The 8493-nt window shown below is 32.1% G+C and overlaps 1 pseudogene; it reads left to right on the forward strand.

Annotated features, from left to right (window-relative positions):
- Window positions 1-5111: 5111 nt before the first annotated feature.
- Window positions 5112-6611, forward strand: LOC132062251 (high affinity nitrate transporter 2.3-like; annotated as a pseudogene).
- The last annotated feature ends 1882 nt before the right edge of the window (window positions 6612-8493 follow it).

An 8493-nucleotide genomic window follows, 5' to 3' on the forward strand; every position in this document is an offset into this window, starting at 1 on the left:
CAAAGCGTGTCCACTATATTTTATATGTTAGGAGTTTGAATCTACAACAACAAATGCTTTTTTCTTTTTTTGAGTTCCTAATTAAGTGTCTCTCCTTTATCTTCTAAAAAAATTGTTTTTGAGTTAGGTTCGATCCTCCAACTCCTTAGTTAAAAATAAGGTTGAACCCATTCGAGACATCCGCAATATAAATATCTTTTCACTTAGACAATTTCAAATAGAGCGCCTTATACCTATTGAGCACTTAGACTACATCGAATTTGTCCCAATTAGACACTTTTTTGACAGTCAGCTAAAATTATACACTCGCGAGTGATGTGGCATGATGACTAATTAAAAGAGGACATGTGGCATTTGGGTGCAAATAATAATTTAAAAATAAATAAAAAGGAAAAAAGAAAAGAAAAAAAATCATATTTTCTAAATCCCACCCCTACCGGGCTACTGCCGCCAAACCACCACGAACCATCAATGCCATTTGCTCCGACAAACTTCAAGCAACGAGCCACTGCTCATTTCCCCTCTCCCCGTGGTCTAAATCACGTTCAAAGGCCTCATTTTTAGGGGCAAAAATGCTAATGTTGTGCTTAGAAACAGCTTCTTCAAGTGTTTGAAGTAAAAGGGCTTTTTCTACAAGCTCAGATAGCTTAGCGTTGTGAGAATCCAAAAGGGATACAAGAATGGAGTTGGAATTGATTTGGTTTGTGGATTTAAGGTTGTCCCATTTGGGTTTTTTTGAATGGAGAAAACAGTATTACAATGAAAATGGAAAGATTGCTAATGCCATAGATTTGAGAATTCATTGCCAAAGGCTTCACTAAAAATTTGACCAGAGCTCAGATCCTTTTTTTTTTCTTTTTCATAATTTTATTTTCCATCCTTAAAACAAAAGGAGTTAAGATTTGGCTTGCAACACTAATATGATATTTTTAACAATGGAATGACCTATCTTCTTTCAAATTTGGCTACTGCAACTGAAAAGACCAAATTTGACCCCCATTGAAGGAGTTTAAACTTGAGGAAATGATGGGGAAGAAGAAGAGGAAAAATAAAATAAAATTGGCTAAATAGAGCCTCTCACGCGATGATTTTGAGTGTATGACACTCACCATGCCATGTCAGCAAAAAGTATCTAATTGGAATAAATTCGACGTAGTCTGATTGTTCAATAAGATAATGCCAGCTTGAGGTTTGTCGAAATTGATCACAAGTGTCTCTTGATTGGTTCAGCCTAAAAATAAACATACTTACCGGCCAACCAAGCATTTGTTATACTAACTTTGACATATGTCATTTGCTATGTTTAATAGTAATTTACGTGAGTTATGTTTTATTAATATGATTGGAATTATTTTTCGTTAGTTATCAATTTGTTCACTTGTTTAAATAACGACACTACTTACGAAAGATCCTGCGTACGCCACTGGCCGGAGTTCTTTTGTACAGAGATGTTAGCATATGTGAATAGTATATTAAATAGCTTGTTGATTTGTCAATTTTACACCTTGATTTGTAGTGAGAGTTAATTGGGACTCGGTGGTAAGAGGACAGGACTTTGAACATTTTTTTGATTCGAGAGAAAATGAACTGTATACTCCAACTTATATAGGGGCGAAGAAATTCATAATTAAATATTAATTCCAACGAACCTCACCAACTTGACAGGAGCCACACCTTAAGGTGTCGGGTCAGTCCGTGTGCCACTTAACAGGAAACTAAAAAGAAGCCGTAGAGGTGTTCGATAAAAAATGCTAATAAACATTTTTAAAAAAAAATTGGAGATAGTACATATTCAAATAAATAAGTAAAATAAAGAAAGAAAATACATCATTGGCAAGCACGGTGCTGCATCAATAAAAATGACATATATTTGTGCATGCTTTCGTGTTATATTTCATGAGTACTGTTTAGTGACCCTTTCGGGAAATCGAATTTTCTTAGTACAAGACGATCACTATCTCCCCTTTATGTTATGTGTTTAAAGATATTTGATAGCTTTAATCTTCTATTAAAATGAATTCTAAAAAAATTAAAAAGCTAAATTAACATAGAAGGAAAAAAGAAAATAAACAAAATAAAATAAAAATAATCACAAGATACTTCTACCACCCCAAACACAAGAAGCAGATAGACTTCTATCTAAGGAAACCTTCACAAAATTGATATGAATAGATACAGTAAGATTTGCAGTACTTTATTGGATTGCATCACACAGCTCATACAAGCTCTCAAGAATATATTATTAAGAGTGTGCGACTTTGGGCCACTCATGCTCATAAATTATTAGGAGGATGACAATTTTCACTTATTTCCAAAGTTTTTTGTTATTAGAAGTTTCTTCATGCCATTGAAAAGAATATTGATTCAATTGGAAAATGTGGAAATGCACTTCTGGTACATAAACAAAAGTTTAAGATGTTTACTTCAAACCTATCCTTAAATACACCTAATTTAAACTATTATAAATCAAACCTAAGAATCCAAGCAAAACAACTCAGAACACAATTAATTAATCACCAATCAACTTAGGAACCAAAAAGATAAAATTTAACTGGTTCAACCTAGAAATTCAAGCATGGGTAGTTAGAGGCACAAAGCAATAATCACATAAAAACCCACAAAATAGATTCAAACTTTAACTAATTTGCTATCTCAAGATCCAGTTTATAATGCCTAAACTTCCTGAGCTCCTTAAACACCCCAGAAAGCTCCTATTTTGTAACCCCCCCCCCCCATTCTCCCACCGATTCAACATTGAATGTAGAAGATCCAATTTTATTTACTAATCATTCATGGATGTAAATAGTATTCCATTACTACAACAGGAAAACTTACATCATGGCTTCTTGCTCATCTTGGACAGCCGACACAACATCAGCTGTCTTGGAAAATAGCTCACTGTGGCTAATAAATTCAGCACACAGTGGCTCCAAAAATTCAATTTGTCTATTTAGATATTCTTCCCTGCACAAAATGGGATCATGTAAACAATAGTGTTTACATGATGTTTACATGAGATATAAACACATTACATTGGGTGCTCCTCATTCAACTATATTTGCGTATCGCACACATCAAAGACATTCTTAGGAAGCTTTTGATGTTTCTTAAGATTGACCGCACAAGCCAATCAGAGCACTTAATAAAGAAGAAAAAGTTGACTGGCTGAATATCGAAATGAGGTATAAAATATAATGACCCACGAACCAAAAATAATATAAATTAAGCCAAGGGTTTCTCATTAAAAGACCAAATATAACTTAAAGTCAATATTTAATAAGAGGCCTCCTATGTTCTTTTCATTTTGTTCATAGTTGTTGTTATAGTGTAGTTCCTTAATAATATAAAGTCTTCAATTTCACATAATAATATTATGACTATTATTTATATGAGTTAGAATTAATTCAAGTTAATAAGATGTTAACCATGTGTTATAAGAGAAAAAATACAATCTATTGAATGAAGCATCTCATACGTGTTATACAATTTCATTTACTAATATGAATATGTGAGTAGTCTAGTTTAAAACTCTAAAATATTTCTACTATAAAACTATTTCTTATAAATACGTTTTACTTCTTTTTATGTTTTAATGACAAACATACCCATTGTCTAAGCAAAAATTAAATCATAAAACTGACAATTAATTAAAAAAAATTGGGGCCTCAAATTTTTTGGGGCCTATAAGCAAATTCTATTTAACTAGCCTTCCGTAAAAGAAATCAAATTGTTGGTAATTCAACTTTAGGTCAAACGTGATTCCACTTTGAGGTTCAAATCCTCCAAAAGTCACCCTAAACCCAATAATGTTGCCCGATGACCTAGGGAAGGGTTTGTGTAGGGTAAAAGAGTCATTCGCACTATAACGAAAAATCAATGCTTGTACATGTATAGTTTTAAACATATCTAAACCTCGTCCTAAATAGCGACAAGTCTTGAGTAGAAATGGGGAAAAGTACCGAATCAAGACAAACAACCTATAGGGAGCCAATCGCCCGAAGGATATACAAAAAGGTCTCTAATGTTTTTAAGTTCAAAGTAGTTACTTAGCTATTATTACGAGAAAAAAAGTATGAAATTAGCTACGGATTTTGTTGCTAATTTATCGTTAAATAGCTCATAGCTAACATAATTTTTGATAATTTATTGTTAATCCTAGCTACACAAACCACAAAAAATAATATAAATTAAACCTCAAAAGTTGCACTAGACTTGTGAAAAGATCAAATATAACATAAATTACAAAATTTATACTTTCAAATGTGAGTTCCCGTTAAATATTTTATATTTTCACATTTCTGATTAAATTAAACAATCAAAGTTTGATAAATATCCGACTTAAACCAAAATTGCATCACTATTATAGTTAAATTGTACCTCATGTTGAAGATAATCCAAAGGAACCTTAAGAGTATTTTAGTTCTCATTCAATACTTAACAGCCATGGTGGGAGAAGGAAGTAATTATTGTTAGATTTGCAGACTTATTTGCTTAAGAGTTAAGACTGAAGGAAGTAATTATTGTTCTTCAGTTAATTTGTCTGGAAGAATAGATACGTATGAAGCCTCTATAAGAGAAGAAATATGTTAATCATACCACCTTGACCTCAAAAATTGCCATAGACCCATAATTTTCCTAAGTAGAGAGTTAACTTTTGTTATTTTCCACTAATTATAGATTGTATCTACACATATTTTTATTGAAAGTCATATGTGCTTAGTCAAATAATACGAGAATTGAAACTAAAGTAAGACACTAACTCAATGACCAAATTGAATAACCTAAGGCGGCCATTAAGGGGCGTTGAAGACTAGGATTAACATCTGTCAAAAAAAAAAAAGGCTAGGATTAACATTGAATGCATATTGCATATAAATTATAGTATGATTGATTTATTAATTTGGTCTACTACCTAGAATTAAATAGTTAATTATCGGACGATCAAAATCAACCTATTAATATCAAATATAACTTGAGACAATTAATTATAAGGAAAGAAAGCTCTAAATATAGCGAGTTAACATTAAACACGCAAGTAGACGTGATCAACAGTAATCATCCCCTAATTTATTGTCATGAAAGCTACTTTGTCTCTCTTAAAAAAATCGAAAATGGAAAGGTACAGCACCGTATTTGCCGTACCTTAGTTGACTTCAATCTTAAGATATTCTCCTACTTAATGAAACATATTGACTTCTCTTATTCGTGCTCAAATGACGTCAAATTTTTTGGTTTCCTATTCGGTGTTCAATATCCGTTTTGGGGCTCGATTAATCCAGATTAGTACCAAAAAGTTTCATTTTGGAGGGTAAAAAGCTTCCTACCAAATGAAACTCCATTTCTAAAACTTGAATTCAAGACCTGTAGTTAAAAATGGAGGGTGCTTATAAGCCTATCATAACTTTGGTGGTACATCAAATATTCGTATTACTGAAACCGCAAAGTCTCCAAAGTTGTTGAGCAATATGATAAAAGTTTATTATATTATATTCTCATTGAGAATTTAAATAAACTTCTATACATGTCAAGCTTACGAACGAATACCCAATCCCTATTTCTTTGACCTTAGAGGTTACTCTATCTCTATTTTGTTTTCTTTGTAAATGTCAAAAGTCATTTATTATTAAATCTTTTCGCACTAAAAAGCATAACAGTATGGAATTAGCTTCTCCTTCTTTATATACTCCCTACTCACTATCGTCTAGCAAACATCTTAGCTTCTCCTTTCTTTGTATATTGTATTGGTATTTAGCTAGGTTCTTATTTTACAGGATATGTTACATAGAGGAAATGGTGATGATGGGGTTAGAGAGGTTAATGATAAGCTTGAAGATGAAATTGAAAAGATCATCCATGAAAATCAAGAAAGAACTTTACGACAAAATTGAGAAGAGTGAGATCAGTTCAGACATTAGGAGGAGCCTTTTGTATATGGTTGGGCAGGGCCGAATCACTTCCCATAGCCATAGTTTCAATGATCCTCGTCGCAATCGGATCCCAAGCAGCGTGTGGTGCAACTTATGGAATCATTCCTTTCGTTTTTCAAGGAAGATCATTGGGCCTGATTTCGGGCCTCACTGGCGCTGGAGGCAATTTTGGAGGTGGCTTGACACAATTTTTTTTCTTCGAGTACGCGATTTTCTACTGCTATGGGGCTAACATGGATGGGGGTACTGGCCGTGGCATGTACCGTACCCGTTGCGTTTATTCATTTTCCGCAGTGGGGAAGTATGTTTTTTCCAGCATCAAATGATGGAAAATATAATGAAGAGAGTTTTTTAGGTTCAGAATGGACTGAAAATGAAAAACAAAAAGGGCTACATCATGGAAGTGTTAAGTTTGCAGAAAATTGCCGGTCTGAACGTGGGAAAAAACAGATCGTTTCAGATTTAGCCACTTCACCTTACTCTAGTCCAGAACATGTTTGAATTAGAAATTAATGAATGTACTTTGTAATGTTTTTTTAGTGGAGTGTGATTGGTTGTTTGGCTCTGTAGTAGTTATGAGCATATACAACCATGAATCCATTGTAATTTGTTTTGAGTTTTTCATTTTCCCTTTTTTTGTGATGTAAATATAACTATGAGCAATGACATTTACCTTTTAGTCTATGGTTATGACCCTCGAATTTATTTTGTCAATTGTCTCCTTTTTATCTCCTTTAGGTGGAAATTATTATGATTTTCACAAAAGAAATAGCGAGACGAGCAAACTCTCACTAGTAATTATTAGGTTAAATGATGTGCATTTATTCCTATTTCAAGTTTAATTTGCATCCCTTATATTTTGTTTAGAGGATAATTATATTGAAGATGCAAGTTGAAGTTGAAAATTTAATTGCATCGGATGTTTACATTAAACTAGTAATTTACTATAATTAATTTATGGATTAAGATTAGAATGTGAATAAATTAATTATATATAGTACGTTTAGTGATAAGAGTTCATGTGAAAATAATGTGACATGTTTTGAATTGGGTGTAAATATAAATTTTTATCCAAATGTGATCATCGCAAATTATAATAATATACTTGTTTGCAAAGCATAATTTGCTCAGAAGTGACATTACTAGTTAAGTCAACGGAAAAATTAATGCAACCCTTATTATATTCTTCCATTGTTGGTATCACACGTTTTCACTCACATAGTTAATCATTTATAGGTACGTACACACGGACATAATTAATTTTACTTAAATTCACCTGTCTTGACAGCTAAAAGAGGAGGCGTCTTCTATGCTCAGTTATAATTTACACAAAATAGTTAACAACATTTCTATTTATAATAATACGAAATCTATTTATGCAAAACAGGAAAAACAATCCTATATAAATTAAAATACCAACTTGTAACTAATTTTGATTTCATACAATTATTTGAATTATTTTTTCCTACAATAAGGATGACAAAACCCAATCTCCCCCTAAAAGAGGTTATATTTTCAGAATTTTCTGAAAATATAAATCAGCTCTATTGTTTTTTTTTTTTTTTTTAAATAATTAAGTATCCTGTTTTCATATCTTCATTAATTCCTGCCATGCATTACAATTGTGAATGCTTTCTTTAACTTAATCTAATTATAAGCAATCAAATCGTTTTTCTTTTTGTCTTCTTAAGCTACGTTTAATAATTTGATAAGTTCGTAGTACAAGCCGTACACTTTGATTAGATCACAAGCGGTTACTTGCTTGGCATGTACCTTTCATTTGTAAATAGTCAGTGGCTAACCCCACATTTTGCATCATTCTCCTATATTTATTCCATAGTTGAAGTTGAATTCCTGAAAGTAAAGTAAACAATTTCTAGGTGTATCTGTTGCTTAATATATACTCCCTCCGTGGCTCCGTTTCAAAAAGATTGTCTTAGTTTGAATTGGTATAGAGTTTAAGAAATAAAGGAAGACTTTAGTAATGTGTGATTCAAAACAAGTCTTAAATATTTGTGTGGTTATAAATAATCTCATAAAATAAAATTATTTCTAAATATAGAAATATGTAGGGGGCGGGCCGCAATAAGCTGCATTTTGTGCTTCCAAAACTAATTAACTAAATCAGCGGACGTAGAAAATATAAAGGAAACTTGAGAAATAAAAAAATTAAAAAACCTTAAGGGAAATCCATGGGGAAATTTGGAGGGGGGGTTTTTGGGGTTTCTACTAAAGGGGCAAGAGTTAAAATTCACTAGGAAACCCTTTTTTGTTTTTCCAATGCTAGATTATTTTTTTTTTTTTTATTTTATCAAGGCCTTTGAAAAAAAATTTTGGCCCCAAGAAAAAATTCCCAAATTTTTTTAACCAAAAAATAAGGAAAATATGGGTAATCTTTTTTAAAGAAGGGGGTAGTAAGGGTTTTTTTATTCCTTTGGGGTTTTTTTGAATTTTTCAAAAACCCCTAAAGGGAAAAATGCAATTAACCAATTTATTTTTTTAAAACTACTTTAAATTTTAAAAGCCATTAATATTGGGTTGGTTTTGGGTTTTTCGGGCCGATAAC

This window comes from Lycium ferocissimum, chromosome 7 (assembly GCF_029784015.1).
Source record: "Lycium ferocissimum isolate CSIRO_LF1 chromosome 7, AGI_CSIRO_Lferr_CH_V1, whole genome shotgun sequence".
Taxonomy (NCBI): domain Eukaryota; kingdom Viridiplantae; phylum Streptophyta; class Magnoliopsida; order Solanales; family Solanaceae; genus Lycium; species Lycium ferocissimum.